Raw genomic sequence first — 12933 nt, 5'->3', positions numbered from 1 at the left:
GAGCTAGCACACTCTCACTTATTGGGGGGTCATCTGGGAGTAGAGAAGACACAGCAAAGAATCCTAAAAAGATTTTACTGGCCAGGGATATATAATGCAGTAAAGAGATCTGTGCCTCTTGTACCGAGTGTCAGTTGACAGCCCCCCGACCAAGTTTGAGGACCCCATTGATCCCTATACCTATTATTGAGATCCCATTTGAGAGGATCGCCATGGATATACTGTAGTGGGTCCCTTGGAGAAATCTGCCAAGGGTCATCAGTACATCCTAGTGATCCTAGACTATGCCACTCGATATCCAGAGGCACTACCTTTACGTAACACTTCCTCCAAAGCTATAGCTAAGGAATTGTTAAAGGTATTCTCCCGACTCAGGATACCGAAGGAAATTTTGACAGATCAGGGTACCCCGTTTACATCTAGGCTTATGCGAGACTTATGTGTAGAGCTAAAAATACAGTCCCTAAGAACCTCTGTTTACCATCCGCAAACGGACGGACTGGTAGAACGATTTAATAAGACGTTGAAGATGATGTTGAGAAAGGTGGTCGCTAGTGATGGGAAGAACTGGGACACCTTGTTGCCTTATCTCTTGTTTGCTAACCGAGAGGTGCCACAGGCCTCTACAGGGTTTTCCCCATTTGAACTCCTGTATGGGATACGCCCAAGAGGGATTCTGGATAGCCTCAAAGAAGATTGGGAGCAACAAGCTGTTCCAGGGAAAAATGTCGTCCAATTTGTGGAAGATTTAAAAGAACGCATTGCGCATATTACCCCCATAGTGAGACAACATTTAGAAGAGGCACAGAGGGCCCAACAGAACCTTTACAACAGACAGGTTCTACGGTTCGCAATTTCCGACCAGGGGACCGAGTAATGGTGCTTGTTCCCACGGCCGAAAGCAAGCTGTTATCACATTGGCAAGGGCCATATGAAGTTCTAGAACAGGTCGGCCCAGTGAATTATAAAATTCGACAGCCAGATCGGAGGAAGGTAGAGCAAATCTATCACATAAATCTATTAAAATCCTGGAAGGATAGAGAGGTATGTCTGACGGTAGTAGCTAATAAATCTGGGAAAGGGGAGGATCCACTCATTCGAATATCAGCAGAACTCACTCCTGAACAATACAGAGAAGCTGTAGACTTGGTAAAAAGGAACAGGGATGTATTTTCCAGCGTACCAGGGAAAACTAGGGTGATTTCCCATGATATCGTTACTAAGCCGGGGATAGCCGTTAAGATAAGACCTTATAGGATCCCAGAAGTCAGAAGAGGGGCTATTCAGTCAGAGGTAAAGAAGATGCTAGAGTTAGGGGTAATTGAGGAGTCCCATAGTCAATGGTCCAGCCCCATTGTCTGGGTACCTAAGCCAGATGGGTCAATACGGTTCTGTAATGACTTTAGAAAAGTCAATGAAGTCTCGAAGTTTGATGCCTATCCTATGCCGCGGGTAGACGAGTTAATTGAGAGGTTGGCGAGGGCCCGTTTTCTAACCACTTTAGATCTTACAAAGGGTTATTGGCAAATCCCCTTAACAAGTTCAGCAAAAGAGAAAACAGCCTTCTCCACACCTGATGGCCTTTTTCAGTACACTGTCTTACCCTTTGGCCTTCATGGGGCACCTGCAACCTTCCAAAGGTTGATGAATAAGTTGTTACAACCACACTCGAACTACGCCTCAGCATACTTAGACGATGTGGTAATTCATAGTCCAGATTGGGACTCACATCTACAAAAGGTTGAGGCAGTGTTGAGAACCTTTCGGGAGGCGAGTCTTACAGCCAACCCAGCTAAATGTTCAGTCGGCCTAGCAGAAGCAAAATATCTCGGCTATGTTGTGGGAAGGGGGACAGTAAAACCTCAGCTCAATAAAGTCGAAACCATTGAGAATTGGCCCCGTCCCCTTAAGAAAAAAACAGGTTAGGACATTTCTAGGCATTGTAGGTTACTACAAGCGATTTATACCCCATTTTGCAACCTGGGCTGCACAGCTTTCAGATTTATTAAAGGCAAAGGCACCTGATGTTATAAAATGGAACAGTGATGCGGAGACCGTATTTTTAGACCTACGTACAGCGCTCTGTACTCACCCAGTCTTGGTAGCCCCGGATTTTACGAAGGAGTTTTTTCTGCAAACGGACGCCTCCGAAGTAGGTCTCGGAGCAGTACTGTCCCAGTTTGTAGGAGAAGAGGAACACCCGGTCTTCTATTTAAGTCGCAAATTGTGTCCCCGCGAGCAAAGATATGCCACAGTAGAAAAAGAGTGTTTGGCCGTAAAGTGGGCAACAGGAAGAATGATTTATAGTAAATCTGTCAATATTAGTTGCAAAGTTCTATGTCTGATTGAAGCTTTTATTAACCTGTACATTACTAGGAAAAGCACTCTGTATTAGAGATGTCATAACCATACTGCAAGCCAGCAAGTTCCCCTGAGTGGAAGATGCTATGGAGTTAGCTTCCTGTTATTACACAGGTTATTAAGAATTTATATTAGCGTTAGGGACCCCTGAATTGTGGTCTGCCATGACGTTGGCTCACGGGCTAACAACAATTTTGGCCAAAAATGTCAAACTAAAAGACCATTTTACTTAATAGATATTTATACATATTTAGGCACTGTACCGTGTATGATTTTCACTGGATGTGCTAAAACTGAGCTTTGTCTGTGTTTTATGTGCTGTCTCTGGTTTTAAATATATATTGCCATGCTCAGTAGCACTCCTCTGTGACATTCATATGCTTATATATATGTTGTGGTTATTTTGGGGGTTCAATAGGAGCTTGTTAGGTGTCTAGTATATTTTACAATTGTGTTTCAGCTAGTCCTGGCTGATTGGAGGTTGGCAACCTCCTTCTTAATTTAAGCTCACCCCCTCCCACATTTAAATGGTTAAGGGCTCACTCCATAGCATCTTCCACACAGGGGAACTTGTTTGCTTGCAGGATGGTTGTGACATCTCTAATACAGAGTGCCTTTCCTGGTAATGTACAGGTTAATAAAGGCTTCAATCAGACATAGAACTTTGCAACTACTATTGACAGATTTACTATAAATCATTCTTCAAGTTATTACACAGGTTATTAAGAATTTATATTAGCGTTAGGGACCCCTGAATTGTGGTCTGCCGTGACGTTGGCTCAGGGGCTTACAACAATTTTGGCCAAAAATGTCAAACTAAAAGACCATTTTACTTAATAGATATTTATACATATATATTTAGGCACTGTACCGTGTATGATTTTCACTGGATGTGCTAAAACTGAGCTTTGTCTGTGTTTTATGTGCTGTCTCTGGTTTTAAATACTGCACGGTAATGCTGATGCACTTTCTAGGGTGCACAGTCTCGGTGCACGGGCCGCGCCACTTGGTAACGTTACGCTGGGAAGGGGGATATGTGACAGGGTCATTGACTCTGTGTATGTTAGTAGGAGATGGCAGTATGTATGCTTTGCAGTAGACGAGGGGTTAACCCAGCTTATTAAGCAGTCCACAGGTGATTCAAAGTAAACTAGTTCACCTGCTTTAAAACAGGAAGAGGAAATGCCTCTGGGGCGGCAGTCTCTCTCTGAGGCACAGAGAGAAGACAGGAGTGCTGATAGACAGACACAAGCTGCTCAGATTGACCCTGTCCCAAAGGGGGAATAAAGCTCCCAGGTAAGGAGCCAACTGGTATTGTTGAACATTGTTGGGCTGGGCTAGGTTAGCTAGCCAGCCAGGTAGTTAGCCTGCACTTTTGTTTAGTCAGTGCCCCGACCGGGGTTAGGATTTTGTTTACGTTTTAATTTAAAGGGACAGGGTACCCATTGTTTTAGTTACCCTTTTTGGATAAATAAATCCACCAGCACTATTTCACCAGAAAAGTCGTGTTGTCGCCTCACTTACCAAGGCCATCCTGCCACAGTATATAATCAATTAGCCTATAGTTAGCTAGTCCTCTATGTTTATATCAGTTTTATTTTCAGGGTGTTTAACAGGCGCTACTTCATAGTTTCTTTTTTGTTATATATATATATATCTTATACTATATTAGTGAAAGCACTGTATGCCTGTCTGGTTGTCCGGTGTCCCTAGGGGAAATCTCATTGGTCCCTTGGGCTGCCCGCCCCCGCACACCTCTCATTGGCCTGAGGCGGAGTGACGGGCCACACACACACACACACATACACACACACACACACACACACTAGGTAGGGGGCGCACGATTATGTAGGGGGGGGCGCGAGCAGCTTGCAGGGAAACCTGGGGGCGCTCCGTGCTGCTGCTTCTATGTCTGTGTCTTGCAGAGGGGGCGGGGCCAGAAGATCCGTGCTGCTGCTTCTATGTCTGTGCCTTGCAGAGGGGGCGGGGCCAGAAGATCCGTGCTGCTGCTTCTATGTCTGTGTCTTGCAGAGGGGGCGGGGCTTCTCTCTGCACACAGACAAGCCCTCCTTCTCTTCCTGTCTGCTTCCCGTTTTCAGCAGCATGGGGGGTTGGGGGATCGGAGCATGTCGCCCCCCCAGGTGAAATTGTGGACTGATTAAGTGTGTGTGTGTGTTGGTGGTGGTGGGGGGGGGGAGTGATTGAGTGTGTGTGTGTGTTGGTGGTGGTGGGGTGAGGGGGATTGAGTGTGTGTGGGGGGGGGTGGGGAGGATTGAGTGTGTGTGTGGGGGGGGGGGTGGGGGGGATTGAGTGTGTGTGTGTGTGGGGGGGAAGTGTGTGTGTGTGGGGGAATTGTGTGTGGTGGGGATTGTGTGTGTGTGTGTGTGTGTGGGGGGGGGATTGAGTGTGGGGATTGTGTGATTGTGTGTGTGGGGGGAGGATTGTGTGATTGTGTGTGTGGGGGGGATTGTGTGATTGTGTGTGTGGGGCGGGGGATTGTGTGGGGGGGGGATTGTGTGTGTGTGTGTGTGTGGGGGGGATTGTGTGTGTGTGGGGGGGATTGAGTCCCCCCCCTCCCTGCCCTTTGCCCCCCCCTCTCCCTGCCCTTTGCCCCCCCTCCCTGCCCTTTGCCCCCCCTGCCCTTTGCCCCCCCGCCCTTTGCCCCCCCCTCCCTGCCCTTTGCCCCCCCCCCTTCCACTCCATGCCCCCTGCCCTTCCGCGCCCGGGCAACGCCGGGTATATCAGCTAGTATATATATATTTCTTAAACACAGAAATGGTGCCGCAGTCAAATCAACTCTGAGAGACCTAATAGTACACAAAACCAGATATCAAGGTAAAACTAACCTTCTGGCGGTGCTACCGACCCAAATAAATTAATAAACACAAAAAGAAAAAAGAAGGGTCAAAATAAAGGAGCACTCAAATAGTATGTAATAGAAAAATTGAAAAATGGACTTTATTAGCAATGCATCATAATAACACAAGATACAAACTCAAACACATACCACATGAAAAACTGCTGCAAAATATAATTAATAATAACTTAACACAAATCAACCGCTAACCTGGAAAGACCAAATAGTAAGAGTTCCAACAGAATATAACAGAACCAGGGGAAAGAAAATTCCCCTAGTAATGTAACAAAGATCGGCCGATCAAAGTGAGCACTCAAAAGATAATATAAATGGACAAACCAGAGCGCAGAAAAATTAATCAAAAAACTGTGAATCAGATGTCAAAGACATTACAAATATAGCATAAAATAACACAATAACATAACAGTCACAGAATAATAATTGCTGGGGGAGATATGTGTAACATGCAGCAGAAAATACCCAAATGGCTTAAATAATAATAATAAATAATGAGGGTAAAGCCACAAGGGTAAGTTAACAAAAGACCCTGTGAAAGATGCTGGAACAGCCTAATGCTGATGGTAAGTAGCAGGCAGTAGTGAGATGTGAACTGACAGCCCAGCAACAGTGGACACTAAAGCATAGGGCAAATAAGGCAGTGAGGAAGTCCCCTTAAGCTGACAGCCCAGTAGTAGTGAGCACTAAAACGTAGGACATGTAAGGCAGGTAAAGCAGCAAGTCCCTGACTGGTAACAGTCTATGGAGGTTAGGTGGCACCTCCCCCCCAGAGCTCGCCCCTCCCCACCTTTTTAACTTGGGAGGTTCTGGCAACTTGCTGAAATGGACAGGACTCACTGCAGTTCCTTCCCCTCATACAGAGGTAACCGGAAGGGTTCACAGTTTTAGTGTTAGGACCTGCATTTTTGGTTTACCTTGACGTTGGTATGCAGGCTTACGACGCTTTGGCCAAAGGGTTTAATTAAAAAAACAAGTAATTACTATTATTATTCAAGTATTTAAACTTTATACTCATTACCATATATGTTTTGTCAATTAGATGTAGCATTGGGCACCCGTGTCTTCTGTTGTACGTATACATTTGCCACGCTCAGTAGCACTCATTTTGGCATAAATATATATTCATGATGTGGTGGATGTAGGAGTTTGAGCTATCTAGGAATGTGTGTTAATCAATTTCTGACTGGTAACAGTCTATGGAGGTTAGGTGGCACCTCCCCCCAGAGCTCACCCCTCCCCACCTTTTTAACTTTGGAGGTTCTGGCAACTTGCTGAAATGGACAGGACTCACTGCAGTTCCTTCCCTTCATACAGAGGTAACCGGAAGGATTCACAGATTTAGTGTTAGGACCTGCATTTTTGGTTTACCTTGACATTGGTATGCAGGCTTACAACGCTTTGGCCAACGGGTTTAACTAAAAAAACAAGTAATTGCTATTATTATTCAAGTATTTAAACTTTATTCTCATTACCATATATGTTTTGTCAATTTGATGTAGCATTGGGCACCCGTGTCTTCTGTTGTACGTATACATTTGCCACGCTCAGTAGCACTCATTTTGGCATAAATATATATTCATGATGTGGTGGATGTAGGAGTTTGAGCTATCTGGGAATGTGTGTGTAGCCAGGTCCCCCTCTGCCCGTCGCCCTCCCTCACCTGGCTGGCGATCGCGGGTGCCGCCGAGCCCAATGGCGGACCCGTCGGCGATTGCAGGGGTGAGGGGCAGACGGGAACCGGAGCGGAGGTTGCCGGGGACGCGAGCGGCCGGTTGTCAGGGCTGTGGGCACGTCGCTAGGGCTCTCGGTGGCTCCCCATGCAGGGCGCCGCCATCTTGGCCGGGACAGTTGCGCATGCGCGAGCAGCAAGCGCGCAAACCCTAGCCTACCAGGGACAGGCTCTTGGAAGGGACTACAAGTCCCATGAGCCTCAGAAGCGCCCCACGTGATGCCAGGAAGCCAATAGGGCTAGAGTATCTCCCTGCACAGAGGGATTGATACATTTCGTGGGCTCTGACCACGTTAGTCAGTCGGCGACCAGAGCAGCTAGGGGAAGGAGGTAGGGTGCAGAAGTCAGTGACTCCCTGTACTAGGCCAGCAGCCCCCTAGGCCCCAGATAGCCCTGGGCCACCAGTAGTGCTGTGTTGTTTAAGGGACAGGCCCCAGGTTAGGGATCCTGCCCCCTTATTAATATTTAGCAGTTAGTTGGGACACAGCGGACGCTGCACGTCCCCAGAGGTCTGGGCTCAGACCCACATATATTATATGAGTCTACTGTATCGCTTGAAAGATTTGCCACCTTTGCATTCCACAAAAAAGGACGCATATCTATGAAGCCGCGTCCAAAACACCCAGTGAAGCTGCATGTGTGGGGTGCCATCTCTAGGTGTGGACCAGGATGCATCATCATCTTTGATGGTAAAATAATACACAAAGTCACATGCTGTAGCCTTATGCACTGTACTGTACTAGTGTGCATTATTTTGAGCACTTTTCTTTTCTTGTTACAGGATTCATGAATAAAGTATTTTTTCAAGAGCAAATAGTGCCCGAGATTGTGGAATACATTACACGTGAATTCCCAGATGGTCACTGGTTCTTCCAGGACAATGATCCCAAACACACCGCGTCATCTGCGCATATTCTTGCCAGTGGTGTCAACTGGGTTAAGATGCCAGCGGAGTAAGTACGGTAACCGTTTCTCATTTTTTTACACTGTTTACTGTGTATCTCTTTAACTAATTCTCCTTCTTTCCGCCCTCCAATTCCAGATCGCCAGATTTCAATCCTATCGAAATGGTATGGCATCAGCTGAAGGATCATATCCGAAAAGTGGTGAAACCGTCAAAAAAGGATGAATTGGCGGATGGCATAATGAGTTTTTGGAACAACGTACTCACCGTACAAAGATGTAGTAAATATATAGATCATATTGCGACTGTGTTGCCCATTATGACAGAGCGTAATGGGCAGGCATCAGGAAAGTAGTAAGTTACAGTACAGTACTGTAGTATGGTAAGTACTGGTGCAGCACGTATGATACAGGTAAGTATGGCACAGATTGTCTTTCATATGTACTTTACTGCACTCATTTTTCTTTTCAGAGCTGCTGCACTACAAATCTTGTTATAGTAGTTATACAGTAGTTATAATGTACTGTAGTATAGAATTCCAGTATACAGTATACTGTACAGTATACTGTAGTTATACAGTTACTGTGTACTCTACAGTATACAGTATAGTTTGACAGTAGTAACTGCATAGTCGAATATGCTGTAGTTATAGTGTAAGCAATGCCAATAAATGCACTTTACTGCACTAATTTTTTCTTTTCTTTTCAGAGCTGCTGAACTAGAAAAGGAAGGGTGGGAGGAAGGGGGGAACATGTGTAAAATTAGTGACCTGTGTGTATAGTGTATCAACAGTCATAATTTACACACATCCCCCCCGCCCCCCCATCTCTCAATGAACTACAGAATACAAAGCGGCCATGACGAAGAAGATAAAGACAGAAAATTTGTATTACTGTTTTTATTATTATAAATTTGTATTATTCATGATTATTTGTATTTTTCATTCTTCCATGATTATCCATTTTCATGATGTCAATGTCAAGTGATGCTGAAGTGATGAAAGGTGCTACCGTTACCACCGGCCCTTAATTTACAACTGACAGAAGAACTACAGTACAAAGAAGATAAAGACTGTAATTTGTATTATTCATAATTATTTGTATTTTTCATCCTGATAAAATAAGAAATACATTTCTTTAAATTCACGAGAATCATTGAAACAACCCCACCACCCAAAGAAAAAGAAAGAATGACAAAAATTGGCAATTTATCAAAAACATGATTCAGATTATGTGTTTTTTTTTAAATCAGTCCTTAAAAAAGGATGTCTCTTTTTTTTTTCTTTGAACTTGAAATTCACTTTGAATGTGTGGGGGGGATTCTTCAAGAAGGGTTTGGGTTTATGTGTGAAGTGGTTAGGGGTAGGCTACACTAGTTGCCAAGAAGGGCTTATCAGATTAACATATTACATTGGGGAAGGTGTGAATAAACATTTCTATTCACATTGTAAGACTTGTGTATGAAGTGGTGGGGGGGGAGGGGTTGAAGGTGCTAGTTACTACCGGCCCTTAAACTTGAAATGCTATTGGTACAAGTATGTGCGTGGAGGAGTAATTCGAGAAGGGATTATCACACGTGAGCATGCGTTACTGTAAACAAAGCCTCAAGAAGACTCAACGACACAATTACTGTAAACAAAGCCTCAAAGATTTTAAAGAATGGCTTCGGGGTTGGGGGGTGGATGGAGGAGTCATTCTCGCCAAACCCGTGCGAATGCGTGTGTGAGACCGCCAGCCTCAAGAAGACTCAGTACTTGGATTTTTAAATCAGATTCATCAATGCGCAAGTAACGTTTCAAAAAAGCGATATTACACTGTAGGTGCATCTAAATCCCTCCTTTTGCCTTTCTCCGCTTGATGACAAAAAAAAATAAAAAAGTATATTTTTTGTTTCATTGTGTCACCTTTTATTAAACATAAGTATAATATTTCACATAATGGTTGCTTAAAATCAATCAGTCATACACGAAGGCTACAAGAATTTTCATGAATGGCTCGGGGAGGGGGAGGGGTGTTGATACACGGTTGCATGACCGTAGTCTTGTTAGTAAGACTTTGTGTGCGAGGTGGGTTGGTGGTGGGGAACTCTCTTGTCCACATACACTGGCGACACACTTTATTCGAGCTCGGCTAGTCCCACGAATTCGGGTATACTCGGGTGTATTGAGGTTTGTGACTGTTTTCTGCCCGAGTGCATTGCGTTATTTTCCAGGCAGGGATTGAAGCATTTTATTCCCGCTGGCTGCAATACTGCACAGTATATATATATATATACTGCATTACAATTCATGAATTTATGCCATCTGGTAGACACGCGAAGCATTGCAGCCTATTAAATCCTAATCATTATCATTTAACAGATCAGCCGCCCGTCAGCCAGGCATGAACCATGGCTGGGAAGGCAAATGCAACGGGGCTTGTCAGAGGTGAGAAGCGGTGCATTCCAGGTATCTGCCAGGTACATACTGGGTATTTGCTCGAATAAAGTGTGTCGCAGCAGTACACGCATGTGCCTAAATGTGGTAACACGCTCGGGAAGATTAAACTAAGCCAGAAAGCTACCAATTACAAATGAATGGTTTGGGGGAGGTGTCGATTAGAAATACTTTAGCCTTGTGTGTGTGGAGGGGGGGGGGGGGAAGAGAAGGCTGTATGCTGAATTATTAGTTGAAATGTTTTGAACCCCACACCCCCAAATACAAATCACAGTATGCCACTACTAGTTTTCAGACTTGAAATTCAAATCGAATGAGAAGTCTTATACGCATGCGCATTACATCAAAACAGTATTAAAACAATGCATATATAATACTGTACATATACTGTAGAATAAATACTGTAGTGCCCATGGTTATTCTAACACAAACCAGTTGCAATTGCCAAAAAGACCAAGGTACACCCAGGTACATGCTGGATACATGCCTTAAACTTGTTTTAAACTAGACCCAGCATTTCTGCATTGATTAATGGCCCATCAGATTAACAGCGGGGGTCCCTGGCAGTCCCATTCAAACTGAATGGGACTGCCAGGGACCCTGCTGTGTTAATCCTATGGTCATTAGTCAATGCAGAAATGCCTTAAACTTGCCTGAAACTAGCCAGGTTACACCCAGCACATACCCAGAATGTAACCGGGCTAGTTTAAGGCAAGCTTTAGAATACTCGTGGTCTCATCTGTACATACTGTATGGAATAAAAGATTACAACTTTTTTTTGTGGGGGGGGGTTTATAAGAATCACAGTATGCCACCCACCTCATACAATACGTACATGACTAGTGTAGTATTAAAAAGCTACAGTAGTGATTGATTCTCAGAATATCAAAAATTGTTATGCAAGCACATGTCAAGAAACAAAAAAAAGTTGTTTTTTTTCAGACTTGAAATTCAAATTGAATGAGAAGTCATAGACGCATGTGCCTAAATGTGATGACACACATATGCGTTTCAAAAAGGTTCCAATGAGATATACACGCATGCGCCTAAATGTGATGACATGCAAATGCGTTTCAACAAGGTTCCAATGAGACATACACGCATGTGCATAAAATAAAAACAGTATGAAAAGAAGAGCAAGCCTAGCAAAAGTATTGATTAATAAATAATACATACAGTATAGAAATGTGATGACACGCATACAGTATGTGTTTCAACAAGGTTCCAATCCGCATGAGCGGAAAAAATATTTTATATTCAGAAGACGCGACGTTATATTTTTGTAATACTGTACTTCTTTTCCTTTTAGTATCCTGTAGACAGTACAGTACAGTATGTGTCCTCATATTTTTTATGTGTAGGACTAAGGAGCCTCAGACTACTGTATACAGAATGAACTCTTAACGTTACTCTGCTTCAAATATAAATCTTCACATTTACAATTACTGTGCGCACACACCCAGACACAGAACTGTACGGCTGTACTGTGTACTGTAGGTTGAATTGCTATTAGACTTTTAAGACAACAGCTCACGATCACCCACTTGAGTTTCTAGACGGTATTGCAGACAACGCTGAAATGCGCCCGATAGATGGATTCTGCGCACGATAGGAAACCGATAGAAAAGCGAGTCAATTGCTATATGGTTGGAAAACAGAGCGCATCGGGACGCGGTATTCAGAGAGGTTCGGCGTTCGCCGCTTTAGAATAAAGGCTGGTCGCAGCTGTATGTGTACAGTAGCGACATATCTTATTGAACTAAATACCGGCGGCATGCCGGGATCTGCCCCAGCTGCCGCCAGTAATGCACGCGCGCCGCCGCGTTCCCCCACTCACCCCCCCTCCTCCATCGCGCGCAATTTACACACGCTTCCGGACCCCTGTACCCCTTCTGCTCTGCCACTCTGCTTCCCCGAACCCCCGCTTACCTTAATGTCATCTCCAGGGGTGTCGGGGAAGCCTGGGGAAGCCGGGGAAGACGGGGAAGCCGGGCGCGCATGTGACTGTGACGTCACAGTGCGCCGCCACGCGCCGCGGCTACCCGCTTTTCAGCCACATACAGCCAGCGGCTTTTGCTCGAATAAGAGCTGCCGCTGCTGTATGTGTTATAAGTATAAGGTATATTTTATTGATAATTTTTCAAGGTTGCGATGTTTCTTTTCTCAATATATATATATATATATATATACCATAATACTGAGTTAAGTTATGGTGAGTAAAAAAAGTGACAAAAACCCTCCACAGGAAAGCAAATATGCTGTGCTCAAAGCTGTGACCATGCAGCAAGCTTAAGCCTATAGGGAACCATGTTAAAAATGGTTTTTGAGGCAAAAAGTGACAGTGTGCTCATTTGCATGTCATTTCCCAGAATCCCTTGCTGCAGTGGAAGTGCTGTATGCTGGGTGATGATGGGGAAAGGAGGGGTTGCAGACCTGCCTAAGACATGCAGATGAGCATACAGTTGTATTTGCATATATATATATATATATATATATATAGTACTTTCCCCCACCCCCTGGGAGATAGGACGGCTACGGTGTGTGGTGCATTACCTGTGGCTCACAGGAGGCCTGAACCTCTGCCGCTGGGAGCCTGGGGTGTACCTGATTGAAAGGGTGCCAGCGCATCC

The sequence above is a fragment of the Ascaphus truei genome, chromosome 4, assembly GCF_040206685.1.
Source record: "Ascaphus truei isolate aAscTru1 chromosome 4, aAscTru1.hap1, whole genome shotgun sequence".
Taxonomy (NCBI): Eukaryota; Metazoa; Chordata; class Amphibia; order Anura; family Ascaphidae; genus Ascaphus; species Ascaphus truei.
This window is presented reverse-complemented; position numbering follows the sequence as displayed.